The sequence below is a fragment of the Zonotrichia albicollis genome, chromosome Z (assembly GCF_047830755.1).
Source record: "Zonotrichia albicollis isolate bZonAlb1 chromosome Z, bZonAlb1.hap1, whole genome shotgun sequence".
In the NCBI taxonomy this organism is placed as follows: domain Eukaryota; kingdom Metazoa; phylum Chordata; class Aves; order Passeriformes; family Passerellidae; genus Zonotrichia; species Zonotrichia albicollis.
Window position 1 is genome coordinate 77,663,856 of NC_133860.1, and position 24,334 is coordinate 77,688,189.

Below are 24,334 nucleotides of genomic sequence, written 5' to 3' on the forward strand. Positions count from 1 at the left end.
CAGGCAGCGCTTCCTGTTGCTGGCTGAGGATGCTGAGTGCTGGAGTCCTGCCAGGAGCTGGGATTTCCAGCAGGCAGCGTCAGCAGAACATGGCCTTTGACCTGTGATGTTGAGGCCCCAAAGGGCTGGTACCTCTGGGAGAGCATCTAGCTGCTTGGCTCAGGGAAGCTCTGTCTCTGGGCTTCTGCAGTGCCAAGGGCACACGTGGTAGTGCTGGAGGTCACAGACCTTTGTTTCTTTGTTTTCCCCTTTTGGAATGGTGTCTGTGGCTTGTGAGTCTGCTTTGCAATAATTCTTGCGTAATTATTCAGTTCTACGTAGTGTTTTGGGCCAGATGTCTTTTGGTTTTTGATAAGCTTCAAGGAAATGGTTGTGTTGTCCATGAACCTGTGGGGGGACATTCATATACTGTGTTGCCGAAGAAAGAAAGTGAGTAATTATGAAGCATCTGAGTGAAACAAGAAAGCAGAAGGGGCAAGTTTCTGTTGAGGCATTTAGTGATGAAGTCTGCAGCTTTGGCAGTTGCTTTAAAGCCTGGAATGCGGGTGAAGGTGCAAGTCCTTGACTGCTTTCTGGTGTTGCTCAGAACATGAAGGCCATCTAGAAATGGCTGATGCTGTATTTAAATTCAAATGGTCAAATCTGTGTCTGGGGAGCTGCGTTCCTCAGATGGCCCCAAGGGTGGGGGAAAAGATCAGATGAACAAGAGCCAGCCCTGGAAAAGTTGTCCAAGAAGGCCAAGGGCATGGAGGCCTGTGTCAGCAGCAGTGGGGCAGCAGGAGCAGGGCAGTGAGCGTGGCCCTGTGCTGGGCAGCGTTGCGACCACAGCTGGAGTGCTGTGTGCACTTGTGGGCCCTGGGAAGCAGCAAGTCCCTGAGGAGCTGCAGTGTGTGCAGAGAAGGACAAGGAGCTGGGCAAGGGAATGGAGCACAAGCCCAGTGAAGAGGTTCTGCGGGAGCTTTAGTCTGGATAATAATGGGAGGTTCATGAGGGACCTTCAGGCAGACTTCCATCAATCCCTACACAACAATGCTCACCACATGGACCATTTCCCTGCCAAACATCCCCTCACTGAATTTAAGTGCTTTAAAAACTGGAAAGGGTGACACTTCCATCTTGTGCCTTTTTAGCTTTTTGGCTTGTTGGTTTTCTTGGAGAGGTTTGCCTTGATCATTTTCTCTTTTTCCGGCAAGCCAAGATGCTTCAGCACACCATTTCCTGCTCCTTTTGCGGCACTGGATTACATTTTTATCCAGTTTGAAGTTTCCACATCTGCAGCTGCAGTCGCAAAGTCACTACTGTGACTTTCCTTCTTTTCATTCCAGAGCTGAAAGCTGCATTTTACAGAAACAAGGTTGTTTGCCGATAGCAGCCAGGGAGCAATATCAACCTCAAATGCATCTAGAGTTCTATTGAATTGGCCCATTTTAAACTGGTCAGTGGGGTTTATAATCCCGAAGTCACTATGAAATGTTCTGATTTCTCCTTAGAATTTAGGTAAGACATCTGAAAAGAAATGAGGTTCTAAATGACAGGTGACGGCCTGTCCCTCATGCTTCTCTCTTGCCACAGCTGACAGAACCAACAGCCGTCTCTCCCCTGGCTCCCGGAGAAGAAGCCCAAAAGGAGCAAATTGAGTTTGAGGAGCATCAGACTCCATCATTAGTCACACCAGAGCCTGGATATCCTGAGCCTGTAAGTGCCGGTTGTGGACTGTGCTGTCTTTAGTGCAAGGCAGAGGTGCAAGTTTCAAAGCAGCCAGCGCTTCCTGTTTCTGACTGAGTATGGTGAGTCCTGGAGTCCTTCCAAGAGGTCGTGATTTCCTTCAGGCAGCAACAGCAGAACTTGGCCTTTGACCTGTGATGCTGACGCCGCAAAGGGCTTGTGGCCCTGGGAGAGCATCACGCTGCTTTTCTGAGGGACGCTCTATTTCATGGCTTCTCCATCATAGCGCCTGTGGGGACAAGTTGTAATGCTGTAGGTCACTGGTCTTTGTTTCTTTGTTTTCCGGTTTTGGAAAGAGGTGTTTAGCTTGTGAGTCTGGTCTGGAGTTTTCTTGACTTCTTCTTCATTTCTGCAAAGTCTTTTGGACCAGGTGACTCTTTGCTTTTGACAAGCTGCAAGGAGATGGTTGTGTTGTCCGTGAAGCTGTGAGGGGCCATTCTTATCCTGTGTGGCCAAAGAAAGAAAGTGATTAGTTATGAAGCCTCCTTGTGAGGCAAGAAAGCAGAAGGGGCAAGCTTCTGTTGTTGCATTTAGTGATGAAGTCTGTAGCTTTGGGAAGTGCCTTGGAGGCTGGATTGGGGGTGAAGCTGCAAGTCCTTGACTGCTGTCATGTGTTGCTGAAAACAGGGAGGCCATCTCGAAATGCGAAATGCTATATTTGAAGGCAAATGGCCAACTCTGTGGCTGGGAAGCTGCATGAGTCAAAAGACTCCATGAGGGCCATGGAAGATCAGTTGAACAAGAGGCAGCCCTGGACAAGGTGTCCAAGAAGTCCAAGGGCATGGAAGCCTGTGTCAGCAGCAGTGGGGCAGCAGGAGCAGGGCAGTGAGCGTGGCCCTGTGCTGGGCAGCGTTGCGACCACAGCTGGAGTGCTGTGTGCACTTGTGGGCCCCTGGGATGCATAAAGACATGGAGAGGCTGCAGTGTTTTCACAGAAGGACACGGGAGCTGGGCAAGGGAATGGAGCACAAGCCCAGTGAGGAGGTGCTGGGGAAGCTTTAGTCTGGACAATGGGAGGGTCCTGAGGGACCTTCAGGCAGACTTACATCGATCCCTTCAACACAGTGCTCAGCACAAGGGCTGTTTCCCTATTAAACCTGGACTCACAACAGCCAAGGGGGGTACACACTGGAGAGGGTGTCTCTTCCATCTTGTGCCGTGTTGGCTTTTTGATTTTCTAGAAGAGGTATGCCCTGTTCATTTTCTCCTTTTCTATTATGCCAAGATGCTTCCGCACAACATTTCCCTCCCTGTTGAGCACTGGATGCCAATGCTCTCGAGTTAGAGTTTTCCTTATCTTCATCAGCAGCAGTAAAGGATTTTGTTGCTTCATTCTTTTCCTATTCAGAGGTATTAAGAACTAAAACCTCTGTTTTACGGATGCAAAGTTGCTTGCTGATAGCGGTCAAGGAGGAATATCAACCCTATATCCATCTAGAGTTCTGTTGAATTGCCCCATTTTAACGTGGTCAGAGGGACTTAGAATTGCTATATCACTATGAAGTGTTCTGGTTTCTCATTAGAAGATGTGGTGGTAGATCTGAAAAGAAATGAGGTTCTGAATGATTTGTCATGGCCTGTGCCTCATGCGTCTCTCTTGCCACAGGTGACAAAACCAACAGCCGTCTCTCCCCTGGATCCCGCTGCTCCTGTAGAAGAAGAAGAAGCCCAAGAGGAGAAAATTGAGATGGATGAACGCCAGACTTCCTCACTGGCCACACCAGAGCCTGCATATTCCGAGCCTGTAAGTGCCAGCTGTGGGTTGTACTGTCTTTATAGCAAGTCAGAGGTGCAAGTTTCAGAGCAGGCAGCGCTTCCTGTTGCTGGCTGAGGATGCTTAGTGCTAGAGTGCTTCAGGAGCTAGGGATTTCCTGCAGGCAGCGTCCGCAGAACTTGGCCTTTGACCTGTAACCTTAAGGCCCCAAAGGGCTGGTGCCTCTGGGAGACCATCTGGCTGCTGTGCTCGGGGAAGCTCTGTCTGTGGGCTTGTACTTTGCTATGGCCAATGGCATGTGAAACTGGTCTGGAGTTTTCTTGAGTTCTGCTTCACATCTACAAAGTCTTTTTGGCCAACTGTTTTTGGCTTTTGATATGGTGCGAGGAGATGGTTCTGCTGTCCATGGAGCTGTGGGGTCCATTTTTGTTCTGTCTGGCCAAACTAAGTGAGAAGTTATGAATCCTCCAAGTGAGGCAGGAAAGAAGAAGGGGCAAGTTTCTCTTGATGCATTTAGTGATGAAGACTGCAGCTTTGGCAAGTGCCTTGTAAGCTGGAGTGGGGATGAAACTGCAAGTCCTTGACTGCTGTCATGTGTTGCTGAAGACAAGAATGCCATCTGGAAAGGCTAAATGCTGTATTTGAAGGCAAATGGGCAACTCTGTGACTTGAGAGCTGCATGAGTCAAAAGGCCCCATGAGCGCCATAGAAGATCAGTTGAAAACGAGGCAGTCCTGGACAAGGTGTCCAAGGAGGCCAAGGGCATGGTGGCCTGTGTCAGCAGCAGTGGGGCAGCAGGAGCAGGGCAGTGAGCGTGGCCCTGTGCTGGGCAGCGCTGTGGCTGCAGCTGGAGTGCTGTGTGCACTTGTGGGGCCTGGGAAGCAGAAAGTCATGGAGGGGCTGCAGTGCGTGCAGAGGAGGACAGGGGAGCTGGGCAAGGGAATGGAGCACAAGCCCAGTGAGGATGTGCTGAGGGAGCTTTATTCTGGATAATGGGAGGCTCATGAGGGACCTTCAGGCAGACTTCCATCAATCCCTACACAACAGTGCTCACCACACGGACCATTTCCCTGCCAAACATCCCCTCACTGAATTTAAGTGCTTTAAACACTGGAATGGGTGACACTTCCATCTTGTGCCTTGGTGGCTTGTTGGCTTGTTGGTTTGCTAGTAGAGGTTTTCCCTGATCATTTTCTTCTTTTCCAGCAAGTAAGATGCTTTTCCACCATGTTTCCTACCCTTTTCCAGCCCTGGATGAGATTGACATCCAGTTACAGTTTTCCATGTCTTCCTCTGCAGTAAAAAAGACTCTGGGTCTCCTTCCTACTTTTCCAAATCAGATCCTTCAAGAACTTAAAATTCTGTTTTACAGAGGCAACATTGCTTGCTGATAGCCACCATGGAGGAATATCAACCCTATATCCATCTAGAGTTCTGTTGAATTGGCCCATTTTAATTTGATCAGTGGGTGTAAGAATCCCTATATCACAAGGAAGTGTTCTGATTTCTCTTTAGAAGATGTGGTGGTAGATCTGAAAAGAAATGAGGTTCTGAATGATAGGTCATGGCCTGTGCCTCGTGCTTCTCTCTTGCCACAGGTGACAGAACCAACAGCCGTCTCTCCTCTGGCTCCCGCTGCTCCTGAAGAAGAAGCCCAAGTCGAGCAAATTGAGATGGATGAACGCCAGACTCCATCTTCACCCACACCTGAGCCTGGATATCCTGACCCTGTAAGTGCCTGTCGAGAGTTCTGCTGTCTTTAGTGCAAGGCCGAGGTGCAAACTTTGGAGCAGGCAGCGCTTCCTGTTGCTGGCTGAGGATGCTGAGTGCTGGAGTCCTGCCAGGAGCTGGGATTTCCAGCAGGCAGCGACAGCAGAACTTGGGCTTTCACCTGTGATTTGAGGCCCCAAAGGGCTGGTGCCTCTGGGAGAGCATCTGGCTGATTGGCTCAGGGAAGCTCTGTCTCTGGGCTTCTGCTTCACTGTGGCCGATGGCATGTGAAACTAGACTGGAGTTTTCTGGAGTTCTTCTTCAGTTCTACAAAGTCTTTTTGGCCCAGGTGTTTTTTTGCCTTTTAATGTGTTGCAATGAATTGGTCTTTTGTCCATGAAGCTGTGGGGGAGCCATTATTACCCTGAGTTGCCAAAGAAGGAAAATGAGCAGGTATGCAGGTGCCTGGTGAGGCAAGAAAGAAGAAGGGGCAAGTTTCTGTTGTTGCATTTAGTGATGAAGTCTGTAGCTTTGGGAATTGCCTTGTAAGCTGGTGTGGGGATGAAACTGCAAGTCCTTGACTGCATTTTCTTTTTGCTCAGAAGAGGAAGGCCATCTACTAATGGTCGATGTCCTATTAAAAGTCAAATGGGAAAATCTGTGGCTTGGGAGCTGCGTGAGTTAAAAGGCTCCAGGGCTGCGGTGGAAGATCAGCTGCACAAGAGCCAGCCTGGGACCAGGTGTCCAAGAAGGCCAAGGGCATGGTGGCCTGTGTCAGCAGCACTGGGGCAGCAGGAGCAGGGCAGTGAGCGTGGCCCTGTGCTGGGCAGTGCTGCCGCCACAGCTGGAGTGCTGTGTGCACCTGTGGGCCCTGGGAAGCACAAAGTCATGGAGGGGCTGCACTGTGTGAAGAGAAAGACAAGGGAGCTGGGCAAGGGAGTGCAGCACAAGGCCAGGGAGGATGTGCTGAGGAGCTTTAGTCTGGACAATGGGAGGCAGACAAAGAATCTTCAGACAGACGTCCATCAATCCCTACATAACAGTGCTCACCACAAGGGCCATTTCCCTACCAAATATTCCCTCCCTGAATCTATGTTGTTTACACGCTGGAATGGGTGACACTTCAGTCTTGTGCCTTGTTGGCCTGTGGGCTTGTTAGCTTGTTGGTTTGCTAGGAGAGGTTTGCCCTGATCATTTTGTCCTTTTGCAGCAAGCAAGCCAAGATGCTTCTGCACATTGTTTCCTACCAACTTCTAGCCCTGGATGAGATTGTGATTCAGTTTGAATTTTTCTTGTCTGCAGCAGTAGTAGCAAAGGCCTTGCTGACACTTTCCTACTTTTCCAATTCACAGCTTTCAAAATCTAAGAGCTGCATTGTACAGAGACAGCATTGCTTGTTGATAGCAGCTAGGGAGGAATTGGCCCCATATAAAGTGTTCGGTGTGACTTAGAATCCCCATGTCGCTACGAATACTTCTGATTTCTCCGTAAAATTTGTGGTGGGACATAGGAATAGAAATGAAGTTCTGAGTGATAGGTGGCAGCCTGTGCCTCATGCTTCTCTCTTGCCACAGCTGACAGAACCAACAGCCATCCCTCCTCTTGCTCCTGATGCTCCTGAAGAAGAAGTCCAAGAGGAGCAAATTGAGATGGATGAACGCCAGACTCCATCTTTGCCCACACCAGAGCCTGGATATCCTGACCCTGTGAGTGCCAGTCGTGAGTTGTGCTGTCTTTGGTGCAAGGCAGAGGTGCAACTTTTGGAGCAGCCAGCACTTCCTGTTGCTGCCTAGGGATGCTGAGTGCTGGAGTTCTGCCAGGAGCTAGGGATTTCCTGCAGGCAGCATCAGCAGAACTTGGCCTTTGCCCTGTGATGTTGAGGCCCCAAAGGGCTGGTGCCTCTGGGAGAGCATCTGGCTGCTTGGCTCAGGGACGCTCTGTCTCTGGGCTTCTGCAGTGCTGTGGCCGATGGCACGCCTTGTAATGCTGGAGGCAACAGACCTTTGTTTCTTTGTTTTCTCCTTTTGGAATTGTGTGTTTGGCTTGTGAGACTGCTCTGCAATAATTCTTGTGTAATTCTTCAGTTCTACGAAGACTTTTGGGCCAGATGTCTTTTGGTTTTTGATAAGCTTAAAAGAAATGTTTGTGTTGTCCATTAACCTGTGGGAAGCTATTCTTATCCTATGTTGCCGAAGAAAGAAAGTGAGTAATTATGAAGCATCTGAGCGAGGCAAGAAAGCGGAAGGGGCAAGTTTCTGTTGAGGCATTTAGTGATGAAGTCTGCAGCTTTGGCAATTGCCTTAAGGCCTGGAGGGCGGGGGAAAGTGCAAATCCTTGACTGCTTTCTGGTGTTGCTCAGAACATAAAGGCCATCTAGAAATGGCTAAAGCTGTATTTAAAGTCAAATGGTCAAACCTGTGCCTGTGGAGCTGCGTTCCTCAGAAGGCCCCAAGCGTGCGGTAGAAGATCAGATGAACAAGAGCCAGCGCTGGACAAGGTGTCCAAGAAGGCCAAGGGCATGGAGGCCTGTGTCAGCAGCAGTGAGGCAGCAAAGGCAGGGCAGTGAGCGTGGCCCTGTGCTGGGCAGCGCTGTGGCCACAGCTGGAGTGCTCTGTGCAGTTGTGGGCCGTGGGAAGCAGAAAGTCAAGGAGGGGCTGCAGTGTGTACAGAGAAGGACAGTGTTGCTGGCCATGGGTGTGGAGCACAGGCCCAGGGAGGAGGTGCTGAGGGTGTTTTTCTCAGACAACAGGACGCTCCAGAGTGCTCTTCAGGCAGACTTCCATCCATCCCTACACGACAGTACTCACCACACAGACCACTTCTCTATTAAACATCCTCCCACTGCATCCAAGTGCTTTAGACACTGGAGTGGGTGACACTTCCATCTTGTGCCTTTTTAGCTTGTTGGCTTGTTGGTTTGCTAGGAGAGGTTTGCCCTGATCATTTTCTCTTTTTCCGGCAAGCCAAGATGCTTGAGAACAGAGTTTCCTGCTCCTTTTGCGACACTGGATTACATTTTGATCCAGTTTGAAGTTTCCACATCTGCAGCTGCAGTTGCAAAGTCATTACTGTGGCTTTCCTACTTTTCATTCCAGAGCCTAAAGCTGCATTTTACAGAAACAAGGTTGTTTGCAGATAGCAGCCAGGGAGCAATATCAACCTCAAATACATCTAGAGTTCTATTGAATTGGCCCATTTTAAACTGGTTGGTGGGATTTATAATCCCTATGTCACTATGAAATGTTCTGATTTCTCCTTAGAATTTAGGTAAGACATCTGAAAAGAAATGAGGTTCTAAATGACAGGTGACGGCCTGTCCCTCATGCTTCTCTCTTGCCACAGCTGACAGAACCAACAGCCGTCTCTCCCCTGGCTCCTAAAGAAGAAGCCCAAGAGCAGAAAATTGAATTTGAGGAGCACCAGACTCCATCATTGGCCACACCACAGCCTGGATATCCTGAGCCTGTAAGTGCCGGTTGTGGACTGTGCTGTCTTTAGTGCAAGGCAGAGGTGTAAGTTTCAAAGCAGCCAGCGCTTCCTGTTGCTGGCTGAGGATGCTGAGTCCTGGAGTCCTTCCAAGAGATCGTGATTTCCTTCAGGCAGCGACAGCGGAACTTGGCCTTTGACCTGTGATGTTGACGCCGCAAAGGGCTTGTGGCCCTGGGAGAGCATCACGCTGCTTCGCTCAGGGATGCTCTATTTCATGGCTTCTGCATCGTAGTGGCTGTGGGGACAAGTTGCAATGCTGTCTTTGTTTGTTTTCTGGTTTTGGAAGGAGGTGTTTTGCTTTGAAGTCTGGTCTGGAGTTTTCTTGAATTCTTCTTCAGTTCTACCAAGTCTTTTGGACCAGGTGACTCTTTGCTTTTGACAAGCTGCAAGGAGATGGTTGTGTTGTCCATGGAGCTGTGGGGGGCCATTCTTATCCTGTGTGACCAAAGAAAAAAGTGAGTAGTTATGGAGCCTCCTTGTGAGGCAAGAAAGCAGAAGGGGCAAGTTTCTGTTGTTGCATTTAGTGATGAAGTCTGTAGCTTTGGGAAGTGCCTTGGAGGCTGGATTGGGGGTGAAGCTGCAAGTCCTTGACTGCTGTCATGTGTTGCTGAAAACAGGGAGGCCATCTCGAAATGCTAAATGCTATATTTGAAGGCAAATGGCCAACTCTGTGGCTGGGAAGCTGCATGAGTATAAAGACCCCATGAGAGCCATAGAAGATCAGATGAACAAGAGCCAGCCCTGGAGAAGGTGTCCAAGAAGGCCAAGGGCATGGTGGCTGTGTCAGCAGCAGTGGGGCAGCAGGAGCAGGGCAGTGAGCGTGGCCCTGTGCTGGGCAGCGTTGCGGCCACAGCTGGAGTGCTGTGTGCACTTGTGGGTCCTGGGAAGCAGAAAGTGATGCAGGGCCTGCAGTGTTTTCACACAAGGATACAGGAGCTAGACAAGGGTATGGAGCACAAGCCCAGTGAGGATGTGCTGAGGGAGCTTTAGTCTGGACAATGGGAGGTTCATGAGGGACCGTCAGACTGACTTCTATCGATTGCTACAACACATTGCTCAGCACAAGGGCTGTTTCCCTATTAAACCAGGTCTCACAGCTTCCAAGGGGGTTACACACTGGAGTGGGTGGCTCTTCCCTCTTGTGCTATGTTGGCTTTTTGGTTTTCTAGCAGAGGTATGCCCTGTTCATTTTCTCCTTGTCCAGCAAACCAAGATGCTTCCGCACAACATTTCCCTCCCTGTTGAGCACTGGATGCAAATGCTCTCGAGTTAGAGTTTTCCTTATCTGCATCAGCAGCAGTACAGGAGTTGGTGTGTCCTTCGTACTTTTCCTATTAAGGCCTACTCAGAACTAATACTTCTGTTTTACGGATGCAAAGTTGCTTGCTGATAGCAGTCAGGGAGGAATATCAACCTCATATCCATCTAGAGTTCTGTTGAATTGGCCCATTTTAACTTGGTCAGTGGGTGTAAGAATCCCTATATCACTAGGAAGTGTTCTGATTTCTCATTAGAAGATGTGGTGGTAGATCTGAAAAGAAATGAGGTTCTGAATGAGACGTGATGGCCTGTGCCTCATGCTTCTCTCTTGCCACAGGTGACAGAACCAACAGCCGTCTCTCGCCTGGCTCCCGCTGCTCCTGTAGAAGAAGAAGCCCAAGAGGAGCAAATTGAGATGGATGAAAGCCAGACTCGATCACTGGCCACACCAGAGCCTGCATATTCCGAGCCCGTAAGTGCCAGTTGTGGGTTGTACTGTCTTTAGAGCAAGGCAGAGGTGCAACTTTTGCAGCAGCCAGCACTTCCTGTTGCTGGCTGATGATGCTGAGTGCTGGAGTGCTGCCAGGAGCTAGGGATTTCCTGCAGGCAGCGTCCGCAGAACTTGGCCTTTGACCTGTAACCTTAAGGCCCCAAAGGGCTGGTGCCTCTGGGAGACCATCTGGCTGCTGTGTTCAGGGAAGCTCTGTCTCTGGCCTTGTACTTCGTTATGGCCAATGGCATGTGAAACTGGTCTGGAGTTTTCTTGAGTTCTGCTTCACATCTACAGAGTCTTTTTGGCCAACTGATTTTGGCTTTTGATATGGTGCGAGGAGATGATTCTGCTGTCCGTGCAGCTGTGGGGTCCATTCTTGTTCTGTCTGGCCAAACAAGGAAAGTGAGAAGTTATGAATTCTCCAAGTGAGGCAAGAAAGAAGGGGCTAGTTTCTGTTGATGCATTTAGTGATGAAGACTGCAGCTTTGGCAAGTGACTTGTGGGCTGCAGTAAGTGTAAAGCTACAAGTGCTTGACTGCTGTCATGCGTTGCTGAAGACAGGAATGCCATCTGGAAAGCCTAAATGCTGTATTTGAAAGCAAATGGGCAACTCTGTGGCTGGAGAGCTGCATGAGTCAAAAGGCCCCATGAGCGCCATAGAAGATCAGTTGAAAACGAGGCAGCCCTGGACAAGGTGTCCAAGGAGGCCAAGGGCAATGGTGGGCTGTGTCAGCAGCAGTCGGGCAGCAGGAGCAGGGCAGTGAGCGTGGCCCTGTGCTGGGCAGCACTGTGGCTGCAGCTGGAGTGCTGTGTGCACTTGTGGGTCCAGGGAAGCAGAAAGTCATGGAGGGGCTGCAGTGTGTGCAGAGGAGGACAGGAGAGCTGGGCAATGCTAAGGGAACACAAGCCCAGGGAGGAGGTGCTGAGGGATCTTTAGGGAGATTCTTGAGGGACTTTCAGGCAGACTTCCATCAATCCCTACACAACATGGACCATTTCCCTGTCAAACATCCCCTCACTGAATTTAAGTGCTTTAGACACTGGAATGGGTGACACTTCCATCTTGTGCCTTGGTGGCTTGTTGTCTTGTTGGTTTGCTAGGAGAGCTTTGCTCTGATCATTTTCTCCTTTTCCAGCAAGTAAGATGCTTTTCCCCCATGTTTCCTACCCTTTTCCAGCCCTGGATGAGATTGACATCCAGTTACAGTTTTCTACGTCTTCTGCTGAAATAGCAAAGAGTCTGGATCTCCTTCCAACTTTTCCAAATCAGAGCTTTCAAGAACTTAAAGTTCTGTTTTAAAGAGGCAACATTGCTTGCTGATAGCCACAATGGAGGAATATCAACCCTATATGCATCTAGAGTTCTGTTGAATTGGTCCATTTAAATTTGGTCAGTGGGTGTAAGAATCCCTATATCACTAGGAATTGTTCTGATTTCTCCTTAGAAGATGTGCTGGTAGATCTGAAAAGAAATGAGGTTCTGAATGATAGGTCATGGCCTGTCCCTCATGCTTCTCTCTTGCCACAGCTAACAGAACCAACAGCCATCACTCCATTGGCTCTCGCTGCTCCTGAAGAAGAAGCCCAAGAGGAGCAAATTGAGATGGATGAACGCCAGACTCCATCTTTGCCCACACCAGAGCCTGGATATCCTGAGCCTGTGAGTGCGAGTCGTGAGTTGTGTTGTCTTTGGTGCAAGGCATACGGGCAAGTTTCAGAGCAGACAGCGCTTCCTGTTGCTGCCTAGGGATGCTGAGTGCTGGAGTTCTGCCAGGAGCTAGGGATTTCCAACAGGCAGCATCAGCAGAACTTGGCCTTTGCCCTGTGATGTTGAGGCCCCAAAGAGCTCGTGCCTCTGGGAGAGCATCTGGCTGCTTGGCTCAGGGAAGCTCTGTCTCTGGGCTTCTTCAGCACTGTGGCCGATAGCATGTTAAACTGGTCTGGAGATTTCTGTAGTTCTTCAGTTCTACAAAGTCTTTTTGGCCCAGGTGTTTTTTTTGGCTTTTGATAAGGTGCAATTAATTGGTCTTTTGTCCATGAAGCTGTGGGGGAGCCATTATTACTCCGAGTTGCCAAAGAAAGAAAGTGAGAAGGTATGGAGCCGCCTGGTGAGGCAAAAAATCAGAAGGGGCAAGTTTCTGTTGTTGCATTTAGCGATGAAGTCTGCAGCTTTGACAAGTGCCTTGTAAGCTGGAGTGGGGATGAAACTGCAAGTCCTTGACCGCATTGTCTTGTTGCTCAGAATTGGAAGGCCATCTACTAATGGTCGATGTCTTATAAAAAGTCAAATGGGAAAATCTGTGGCTGGGAAGTTGCGTGAGTTAAAAGGCCCCAGGGGTGCGGTGGAAGATTAGCTGCACAAGAGCCAGCCTGGGACCAGGTGTCCAAGAAGGCCAAGGGCAAGGTGGCCTGTGTCAGCAGCAGTGGGGCAGCAGGAGCAGGGCAGTGAGCGTGGCCCTGTGCTGGGCAGTGCTGCCGCCACAGCTGGAGTGCTGTGTGCACCTGTGGGCCCTGGGAAGCAGAAAGTCATGGAGGGGCTGCAATGTGTGCAGAGAAGGACAGGGGAGCTTGGCAAGGAGTTGAGCACAATGCCGGGGAGGATGTGCTAAGGAGCTTTAGTCTGGACAATGGGAGGCAGACAAGGAATCTTCAGACAGACATCCACCAATCCCTACATAACAGTGCTCACCACAAGGGCCGTTTCCCTACCAAATATCCCCTTCCTGAATCTATGTCGTTTATATGCTGGAATGGGTGACATTTCAGTCTTGTGACTTGTTGGCTTGTGGGCTTGTTAGGAGAGGTTTGGTCTCTTCAGTTTCTCCTTTTCCAGCAAGCTAAGATGCTTCTGCACATTGTTTCCTACCCTCTTCCAGCCCTGGATGAGATTGTGATTCAGTTTGAATTTTTCTTGTCTGCAGCAGTAGTAGCAAAGTCGTTGCTGACACTTTCCTACTTTTCCAATTCACAGCTTTCGAAAACTAAGAGCTGCATTGTACAGAGACAGCATTGCTTGTTGATATCAGCTAGGGAGGAATTGGTCCAATATAAAGTAATCAGTGGGACTTATGTCGCTATGTCACTACAAATACTTCTGATTTCTCCTTAAAATTTGTGGTGGTAGATTGGAATAGAAATGAAGTTCTGAGTGATAGGTGGCAGCCTGTGCCTCATGCTTCTCTCTTGTCACAGATGACAGAATCAACAGCCATCCCACCTCTTGCTCCTGCTGCTCCTGAAGAAGAAGCCCAAGAGGAGCAAAATGAGATAGATGAACGCCAGACTCCATCCTTGCCCACACCAGAGCCTGGATATCCTGACCCTGTGAGTGACAGTTGTGGGTTTTGCTGTCTTGACTGCAAGGCAGAGGTGCAACTTTTGGAGCAGCCAGCGCTTCCTCTTGCTGGCTGAGGATGCTGAGTGCTGCCGTGCTGCCAGGAACTAGGGATTTCCTGCAGGCAGCGTCAGCAGAACTTGGCCTTTGCCCTGTGATGTTGAGGCCCCAAAGGGCTGATGCCCCTGAGAGAGCATCTGGCTGCTTGGCACAGGGAAGCTCTGTCTCTGGGCTGCAGCTCTGCTATGGCCGAGGGCACAACGTGGTAGTGCTGGAGATCACGGACCTTTGTTTTTTTGTTTTCCCCTTTTGGAATGCTGTGTTATGCTTGTGAGACTCCTCTGCACTAATTCTTGTGTAATTCTTCAGTTCTGCGTAGTGTTTTGGGCCAGATATCTTTTGGTTTTTGATAAGCTTAAATGAAATGGTTGTGTTGTCCATGCACCTGTGGGGGGCCATTCTTATCCTTTGTTGCCGAAGAAAGAAAGTGAGTAGTTATGAAGCATCTGAGTGAGGCAAGAAAGCAGAAGGGGCAAGTTTCTGTTGAAGCATTTAGTGATGAAGTCTGCATCTTTGGCAATTGCCTTAAGGCCTGGAATGCGGGTGTAGCTGCAAGTCTTTGACTGCATTGTTTTGTTGCTCAGAACTGGAAGGCCATCTACTAATGGTAAATGTCTTATTAGAAGTCAATTGGGAAAATCTATGGCTGGGGTGCTGCGTGAGTTAAAAGGCCCCAGAGGTGCAGTGGAAAATCAGCTGAACAAGAGCCAGCCTGGTACCAGGTGTCCAAGAAGGGCAAAGGCAAGGGAGCCTGTGTCAGCAGCAGTGGGGCAGCAGGAGCAGGGCAGTGAGTGTGGCCCTGTGCTGGGCAGCGCTGCGGCCACAGCTGGAGTGCTGTGTGCACTTGTGGGCCCTGGGAAGCAGAAAGTCATGGAGGGGCTGCAGTGTGTGCAGAGAAAGACAAGGGAGCTGGGAGAGGGGTGGAGCACAAGGCCAGGGAGGAGGTGCTGAGGAGCTTTAGTCTGGACAATGGGAGGCAGACGAGGAATCTTCAGACAGACGTCCTCCAATCCCTACGTAACAGTGCTCACCACAAGGGCCGTTTCCCTGCCAAATATTCCCTCCCTTAATCTATGTCGTTTACATGTTGTAATGGGTGACACTTCAGTCTTGTGCCTTGTTGGCTTGTGGGCTTGTTGGCTTGTTGGTTTGCTAGGAGAGGTTTGCTCTCTTCAGTTTTTCCTTTTCCAGCAAGCTAAGATGCTTCTGCACATTGTTTCCGACCGTCTTCCAGCCCTGGATGAGATTGTGATTCAGTTTGAATTTTTCTTGTCTGCAGCAGTAGTAGCAAAGTCGTTGCTGACACTTTTCTACTTTTCCAATTCACAGCTTTCAAAAACTAAGAGCTGCATTGTAAAGGGACAGCATTGCTTGTTGATATCAGCTAGGGAGGAATTGGTCCAATATAAAGTAATCAGTGGGACTTATGTCGCTATGTCACTACAAATACTTCTGATTTCTCCTTAAAATTTGTGGTGGTAGATTGGAATAGAAATGAAGTTCTGAGTGATAGGTGGCAGCCTGTGCCTCATGCTTCTCTCTTGTCACAGATGACAGAAGGAAGTGCCATCCCTCCTCTCGCTCCTGCTGCTGCTGTAGAAGAAGCCCCAGAGGAGCAAATTGAGTTGGATGAATGCCAGATTCCATCACTGGTCACACCAGAGCCTGGATATCCTGAGCCTGTAAGTGACAGCTAGTCTGGAATGCAAGGCAGAGGTGCAAATTTCAGATCAGCCAGCACTTCCTGTTGCTGGCTGAGGGTGCTGAGTGCTGGAGTCCTGTCAGCAGCTAGGGATTTCCTGCAGACAGGTACTGCAAGCAGAACATGGCCTTTGACCTGTGATGTTGAGGCCCCAAAGGGCTGGTGCCCTTGGGAGACCATCACGCTGCTTGGCTCAGGGACGCTCTATTTCATGGCTTCTGCAGTGCAGTGGCTGTGGGCCCAAGTTGTAATGCTGTAGGTCAATGGTCTTTGTTTCTTTGTTTTCCAGTTTTGGAAAGGTGCGTTTAGCTTGTGAGTCTGGTCTGGAGTTTTCTTGAGTTCTTCTTCAGTTCTACCAAGTCTTTTGGACCAGATGACTTTTTGCTTTTGACAAGCTGCAAGGAGATGGTTGTGTTGTCCGTGAAGCTGTGAGAGGGCCATTCTTATCCTGTGTGGCCAAAGAAAGAAAGTGATTAGTTATGAAGCCTCCTTGTGAGGCAAGAAAGCAGAAGGGGCAAGCTTCTGTTGTTGCATTTAGTGATGAAGTCTGTAGCTTTGGGAAGTGCCTTGGAGGCTGGATTGGGGGTGAAGCTGCAAGTCCTTGACTGCTGTCATGTGTTGCTGAAAAGAGGGAGGCCATCTCGAAATGCTAAATGCTATATTTGAAGGCAAATGGCCAACTCTGTGGCTGGGAAGCTGCATGAGCCAAAAGGCCCCATGAGCGCCATAGAAGATCAGTTGAACAAGAGCCAGCCTGGGACCGGGTGTCCAAGAAGGCCAAGGGCTTGGTGGCTGTGTCAGCAGCAGTGGGGCAGCAGGAGCAGGGCAGTGAGCGTGGCCCTGTGCTGGGCAACGCTGCCGCCACAGCTGGAGTGCTGTGTGCACTTGTGGGCCCTGGGAAGCAGAAAGTCATGGAGAGGCTGCAGTGTTTTCACAGAAGGACACGGGAGCTGGGCAAGGGAATGGAGCACAAGCCCAGTGAGGAGTTGCTGAGGGAGCTTTAGTCTGGATAATAATGAGAGGTTCATGAGGGACCATTAGGCAGACGTACATCGATCCCTTCATAACAGTGCTCAGCTCAAGGGCTGCTTCCCTATTAAAACTGCTCTCACTGCAACAAAGGGATTTACACACTGGAGAGGGTTACATTCCATCTTTTCCCGTGTTGGCTTTTTGGTTTTCTAGCAGAGGTATGCCCTGTTCATTTTCTCCTTTTCTATTATGCCAAGATGCTTCCACACAACATTTTCCTCCCTGTTGAGCACTGGATGAGAATGCTATAGAGTTAGGGTTTTCCACATCTGCAGCAGCAGTAGTAAAAGAGTTGGTGTGTCCTTCGTACTTTTCCTATTAAGACATATTAAGAACTAAATCCTCTGTTTGACGGATGCAACGTTGCTTGCTGCCAGTAGTCAGGGAGGAATATCAGCCCTATATCCATCTAGACTTCTGTTGAATTGGCCCATATAAATTTAGTAAGTGGGTGTAAGAATCCCTATATCACTAGGAAGTGTTCTGATTTCTCCTTAGAAGATGTGCTGGTAGATCTGAAAAGAAATGAGGTTCTGAATGATTTGTCATGGCCTGGGCCTCATGCGTTTCTCTTGCCACAGGTGACAGAACCAACATCTGTCTCTCCTCTGGCTCCCGCTGCTCCTAAAGAAGAAGCCCAAGAGGAGCAATTTGAGATGGATGAATGCCAGACTCCATCATTGGTCACACCAGAGCCTGAATATCCTGAGCCTGTGAGTGACAGTTGTGGGTTGTGCTGTCTTTAGTGCAAGGCAGAGGTGCAACTTTTGGAGCAGCCAGTGCTTTGTGTTGCTGGTTGAGGATGCTGAGTGCTGGAGTCCTTCCAGGAGCTAGGGATTTCCTGCAGGCAGCGTCAGCAGAACATGGCCTTTGACCTGTGATGTTGAGGCCCCAAAGGGCTGGTACCTCTGGGAGAGCATCTAGCTGCTTGGCTCAGGGAAGCTCTGTCTCTGGGCTTCTGCAGTGCTATGGCCAAGGGCACACGTGGTAGTGCTGGAGGTCACAGACCTTTGTTTCTTTGTTTTCCCCTTTTGGAATGGTGTCTGTGGCTTGTGAGTCTGCTTTGCAATAATTCTTGCGTAATTATTCAGTTCTACGTAGTGTTTTGGGCCAGATGTCTTTTGGTTTTTGATAAGCTTCAAGGAAATGGTTGTGTTGTCCATGAACCTGTGGGGGGACATTCATATACTGTGTTGCCGAAGAAAGAAAGTGAGTAATTATGAAGCATCTGAGTGAGGCAAGAAAGCAGAAGGGGCAAGTTTCTGTTGAGGCATTTAGTGATGAAGTCTGCAGCTTTGGCAGTTGCTTTAAAGCCTGGAATGCGGGTGAAGGTGCAAGTCCTTGACTGCTTTCTGGTGTTGCTCAGAACATGAAGGCCATCTAGAAATGGCTGATGCTGTATTTAAATTCAAATGGTCAAATCTGTGTCTGGGGAGCTGCGTTCCTCAGATGGCCCCAAGGGTGGGGGAAAAGATCAGATGAACAAGAGCCAGCCCTGGAAAAGTTGTCCAAGAAGGCCAAGGGCATGGAGGCCTGTGTCAGCAGCAGTGGGGCAGCAGGAGCAGGGCAGTGAGCGTGGCCCTGTGCTGGGCAGCGTTGCGGCCACAGCTGGAGTGCTGTGTGCACTTGTGGGTCCTGGGAAGCAGAAAGTGATGCAGGGCCTGCAGTGTTTTCACACAAGGATACAGGAGCTAGACAAGGGTATGGAGCACAGGACCAGTGAGGAGGTACTGAGAGAGCTTTAGCCTGTACAATGGGAGATTCATGAGGGACTTTCAGGCACACTTCCATCAATCTCTACACAACAGTGCTCACCACTCGAACCATTTCCCTGCCAAACATCCCCTCACTGAATTTAAGTGCTTTAGACACTTGAATGGGTGACAATTCCATCTTGTGCATTGTTAGCTTGTTGGCTTGTTGGTTCTGCTATGAGAGCTTTGCCCTGATCATTTTCTGCTTTTCCAGCAGTTAAGATGCTTTTCCACCACGTTTTCCACCCTTTTGCAGCCTAGGATGAGGTTGTTATCCAGTTGGAGTTTTCCATGTATTCACCTTCAGTAGCAAAGTGTTGGGGTCTCCTTCCTACTTTTCCAAATCAGATCCTTCAAGAACTTAAAATTCGGTTTTAAAGAGGCAATATTGCTTGCTGATAGCCACCATGGAGGAATATCAACCCTATATCAATCTAGAGTTCTGTTGAATTGGCCAATTTTAATTTGGTCAGTGGGACTAAGAATCCCTATATCACAAGGAAGTGTTCTGATTTCTCTTTAGAAGATGTGGTGGTAGATCTGAAAAGAAATGAGGTTCTGAATGATAGGTCATGGCCTGTGCCTCATGCTTCTCTCTAGCCACAGGTGACAAAACCAACGGCCGTCTCTCCTCTGGCTCCTGCTGCTCTTGTAGAAGAAGCCCAAGAGGGGCAAATTGAGGCGGATGAACGACAGACTCCATCATTGGTCACACCAGAGCCTGGATATCCTGAGTCTGTAAGTGCCAGTTGTGGATGATGCTGTCTTTAGAGCAAGGCAGAGGTGCAAGTTTCAGAGCAGCCAGCGCTTCCTGTTGCTGTCTGAGGACGCTGAGTGCTGGAGTCCTGCCACCAGCTAGGGATTTCCTGCCTGTAGGGACTGCCACGAGAACTTGGCCTTTGACCTGTGATGTTGAGCCTCCAAAGAGCTGGTGCCCATGGGAGAGCATCTGGCTGCTTGGCTCAGGGACTCACTGTTTCATGACTTCTGCAGAGCAGTGGCTGTGGGCACAAGTTGTAATGCCGTAGGTCACTATTCTTTGTTTGTTTTCCGGTTTTGGAATGGTGTGTTCAGCTTGTGAGTCTTGTCTGGAGTTTTCTTGAGTTCTTCTTCTGTTCTACAAAGTCTTTTGGACCAGGTGACTTTTTGCTTTTGACAAGCTGCAAGGAGATGGTTGTGTTGTCCGTGAAGCTGTGGGGGGCCATTTTTATCCTGTGTGGCCAAAGAAAGAAAGTGATTAGTTATGAAGTCTCCTTGTGAGGCAAGAAAGCAGAAGGGGCAAGTTTCTGTTGTTGCATTTAGTGATGAAGTCTGTAGCTTTGGGAAGTGCCTTGGAGGCTGGATTGGGGGTGCAGCTGCAAGTCCTTGACTGCTGTCATGTGTTGCTGAAAACAGGAAGACCATCTCGAAATGCTAAATGCTGTATTTGAAGGCAAATGGGCAACTCTGTGACTGGAGAGCTGCATGAGTCAAAAGGCCCCATGAGCGCCATAGAAGATCAGTTGAACATAAGCCAGTCTGGGAGCAGTTGTCCCAGGGCATGGTGGCCTGTGTCAGCAGCAGTAAAGACAGCAGGAGCAGGGCAGTGAGCGTGGCCCTGAGCGTGGCCTTGTGGGCCCCTGAGAAGCAGAAAGTCATGGAGGGGATGAAGTGTTTTCAAAGAAGGACACAGGAACTGGGCAAGGGAATGGAGCACAAGCCCAGTGAGGAGGTGCTGAGGGAGCTTTATTCTGGATAATGGGAGGCTCATGAGGGACCTTCAGGCAGACTTCCATCAATCGCTACATAACAGTGCTCTGCACAAGGGATCTTTCCCTAATAAACCTTCTCTCACTGCAACCAAGGGGTTTATACACTGGAGTGGGTGACACTTCCATCTCGTGCCTTGTTGGCTTGTTGGTGCTTTAGGAGACGTTTGCCCCTTTTCAGGTGTCCAAGAAGGCCAAGGACTTCTTGGTGGCCTATGTCAGCAGCAGTGGGGCAGCAGGAGCAGGGCAGTGAGCGTGGCCCTGAGCTGGGCAGCGCTGCAGCCACAGCTGGAGTGCTGTGTGCACTTGTGGGCCCTGGGAAGCAGAAAGTCACTGATGGGGCTGCAGCGTGTGCAGTGAAGCACACAGGAGCTGGGCAAGGCTGAGGGAGCACAAGCCCAGTGAGGAGGTGCTGAGGAAGCTTTACCCAGGAGCATGGGAGATCATGAGTGACCTTCACGCAGACTTCCATCAATCCCTATGTGACATTACTCCCCACACAGGCTGATTCCCTACTAAACATGCCCTCAATGAAACCAAGTGCTTTAGATAATAGAGTGGGTGACTCTACTATCTTGTGCCTTGTTGGCTTGTTGGTTTTCTAGGAGAGGTTTGCCCTGATCATTTTCCCTTTTTCCAACAAGCAAAGATATTTCTGCACAATGTTTCCTGCGTCTTTCCAGCCTTGGATGACATGGTGATCCAGTAGGAGTTTTCCATTTCTGCAGCAGCAGTGGCATAGGCGATGCTGTCGCTTTCCTGCTTTTCCCTTACAGAACATTCAAGAATTAAAAGTTCTCTTTTACAAAATCAGGTTTGCTTGCTGATAGCAGCCAGGGAGGAATATCAACCTTCTATCCATCTAGAGTTCTGTTGAATTGGCCCATTAGAAATTGGTCGGGGGGACTTAGAACAGCCTTCTGTTGCAATGAAAGGTTCTGATTCCTTCTTAGAAGATGTGGTGGTAGATCTGAAAAGAAATTAGCTTCTGAATGACAGGTCATGGCCTGTGCCTCATGCTTCTCTCTTGCCACAGCTGACAAAACCAAGAGCTGTCTCTCCCCTGGCTCCCTCTGCTCCTGAAGAATCCCAAGAGGAGCAAATTGAGATGGATGAATGCCAGACTCCATCTTTGCCCACATCAGAGCCTGGATATCCTGAGCCTGTAAGTGCCAGTTGTGTGTTGTGCTGTCTTGAGGGCAAGACAGAGGTGCAAGTTTCAGAGCAGCCAGCGCTTTCTGTTGCTGTCTGAGGATGCTGAGTGTTGGAGTGCTGCCAGGAGCTAGGGATTTCCTGCAGGCAGTGTCAGCAGAACTTGGCCGTTGACCTGTGAAGTTGAGGCCCCAAAGGGCTGGTGCCCCTGGGAGAGCATCTGGCTGCTTGGCTCAGGGAAGCTCTATCTCTGGGCCTCTGCAGCGCTAAGGGCCGAGGGCACACATGATAGTTCTGCATGTCACAGGGTTTTGTTTCTTTATTTTCCCTTTTTGTAATGGTCTGTTTGTCTGGTAAGACTAGTCTGCAGTTTTTTTTTGAGTTCTTCTTCAGTTCTACAAAGTCTTATTGCCTAGTTTTCTTTGGTCTTTTGAGATGGTCCATGAAGCTTTTGGGGGCCATTCTTATCCCGTTTAACCAAAGAAAACAGTGAGTAATTATGAAGCCTCCTTGTGAGCCAAGAAAGCAGGAGCAGCAAGTTTGTGTTGATGCATTTAGTGATGAAGTCTGTATCTTTGGCAATTGCCTTGGAGCCCAGAGTGGGGCTGAAGCTGCACATCCTTGACTTCTGTCATGTGTTGCTCAGAACAAGAAGAACATCTTGAAATGTCAGATACTGTATTTGAAGTCAAATGGTCAAATCTGTGGCAGGAGAGCTGCGTGGTCCAAAGGCCCCAGGGATGCAGTTGAAGATCAGCTGAACAAGAGCCACCCTGGGACCAGGTGTCTAAGGAGGCCAAGGGCATGGTGGCCTGTGTCAGCAGCAGTGGGGCAGCAGGAGCAGGGCAGTGAGCGTGGCCTTGTGCTCGGCAGCGCTGCGGCCACAGCTGGAGTGCTGTGTGTTCTTGTGGGTCCTGGGGAGCAAAAGTCATGGAGGGGCTGAAGTGTTTTCAAAGAAGGACAGGGAAGCTGGGCAAGGGGTTGGAGCACAAGGCCATTGAGGAAGTGCTGAGGGATCTTTAGCCTGGACAATGGGAGGCTCATGAGGGACCATCAGGCAGACTTCCACCAATCCCTACACAACAGTGTTGACCACACAGGGTGTTTCCCTATTAAACATGCCCTCACAGCATCCAAGATCTTTAGACACTGGAGTGGGTGACACTTCCATCTTGTGGCTTGCTCGCTTGCTGGGAGAGATTTGCCCTGTTTATTTTCTCCTTTTCCAGCAAGTAAGATGCTTCTGCACAATGTTTCTGAGTCTTTTTAAGGCCTGGATGAAATTCTGATCCAATTTAATATCCCACTAGTGCAGCAGCTGTAGCAAAGACGTTGGTGTTGCTTTCCTGCTTTTCCATTTCAGAACTTTTAAGATCTTAAAGCTCTGGTTTACAGAGACAACCTGGCTTGCTGATAGCAGCTAGGGAAAAATATTAACCTTATATACATCCACAATTCTTTTTAAGTTACCCTTTTTTTTTTTAGTCTGTGGGACTTAAAACTGCTATGTGGCTATGAAGTGTTCTGATTTGTCCTTAGCAGATGTGGTGGTAGATCTGAAAAGAAATGAGGTTCTGAATGATAGGTCATGGCCTGTGCCTCATGCTTCTCTCTTGCCACAGGTGATAGAACCAACAGCCATCTCCCCCCTGGTTCCCTCTGCTCCTGAAGAAGAAGCCCAAGAGGAGCAATTTGAGATGGATGAACGCCAGACTCCATCTTTGCCCACACCAGAGCCTGCATATCTTGAGCCTGTAAGTTCCAGCTGTGGGTGGTGCTGCCTTTAGTGCGGCGAATGTGCAAGTTTTGCAGCAGCGAGCACTTCCTGTTGCTGGCTGAGGATGCTGAGTGCTGGAGTGCTGCCAGGAGCTAGGGATTTCCTGCAGGCAGCGACAGCAGAACTTGGCCTTTGACCTGTGATGTTGAGGCCTCAAATGGCTGGCGCCTCTGGGAGAGCATCTGGCTGATTGGCACAGGGAAGCTCTGTCTCTGGGCCTCTGCAGTGCTATGGCTGAGGGCACATGTGGTAGTGCTGGAGGTCACAGGGCTTTGTTTGTTTTCCCTTGTTGGAAAGGTGTGTTTAGCTTGTGATACTGGTCTGTGGTTTTCTTGAATTCTTCTTTAGTTCTATAAAGTCTTTTTCCCCAGCTGTCTCTTGGCTTTTGATAAGGTTCATGGTGATGATTGTGTTGATTTTCCTACATCTTTCCTCCCTGTTTCCAGCACCATGAGAAATTCTGGTTGAATTTTATTTTGCACATTCGTAGTTCTTGAAGATGCAATATATATTTGCATTAGTACTCATAGTTTGAGGTGTGCGTCTTGTTGCAGAAAGAACTTTTCTTCTGCCAGGCTAGTTAATTACATCTTGCAATTCACATTAAGGCTAACACTACCTCTGTCTTTTTGCAGCCAAGAAATTCGTTTATCTTGTGTTTGGAATTTGGGGAGGAAATCAATGCCCTTGCATTGCTAGAAGGTGCCCTTGAGCACCTTCTAGCTGGTGCTCAAAGATCTGATGAGATACGAGGGGCTGGGTGATGGAAGTGAAGAGAGACAAGCACATCCTAATGATGATCATCGGTCTCACATTTATTGATCCAGCTTACATACTTTTATAGTAGTGTTAATTAAGCTCATACATAATGCAAAAGCTAAGCTCATCATTGGTTACAGATTACATGTCAACCCCTCCTTTGTGGCTACATTCTCAAAATACTTGTGGTTTTCTTGTTGAGGCTAACACTTGTTTTTACATCCTGCTGTTGACTACAGTTATCCATTCAAGGGAACCATGTTTTTCTTGTTATTTTCTCAGGGATGCAGTGTTGTTGTTTTTCTCGTAAGGAAAAGGCTGAGAACTTACTGCTTACAGCTGCTTTTTACTGCTTAACCAGCTGTATATGATCATGGCCTTTTCCTCAAGCCACGTCTGCACAAAACTCTCCAACAGCTGGGCTGCATTTCTGATTCCAGCCACTTTAGCATCATCAGTGTGGTTGAGTCCAGGAGAAGAATTTGCTCAAGCACAGATGCACAAAGAGTGCAGTTCCCGTGCAATGCTCTGAGCCTGATCCCTTTTCAAAAGGACCTACATGCTCCAGATTCCCCAAGATTGTGCTTTATTGAAGCAACAGGAGAGCAATCTCAGGATTGCTGCT

At 49.1% G+C, this 24,334-nt stretch overlaps 1 long non-coding RNA gene across 1 annotated transcript in view; it reads left to right on the forward strand.

Annotated features, from left to right (window-relative positions):
• Positions 1 to 12,517, forward strand: part of LOC141727228 (uncharacterized) — a 30,691-nt gene extending 18,174 nt beyond the window's left edge. Inside the window, exons 2-3 of the long non-coding RNA XR_012578278.1 lie at positions 10,236 to 10,370; positions 11,920 to 12,517. This is a non-coding gene — a long non-coding RNA (uncharacterized LOC141727228). The remainder of the gene's footprint in view (positions 1 to 10,235; positions 10,371 to 11,919) is intronic.
• Positions 12,518 to 24,334: the final 11,817 nt, after the last annotated feature.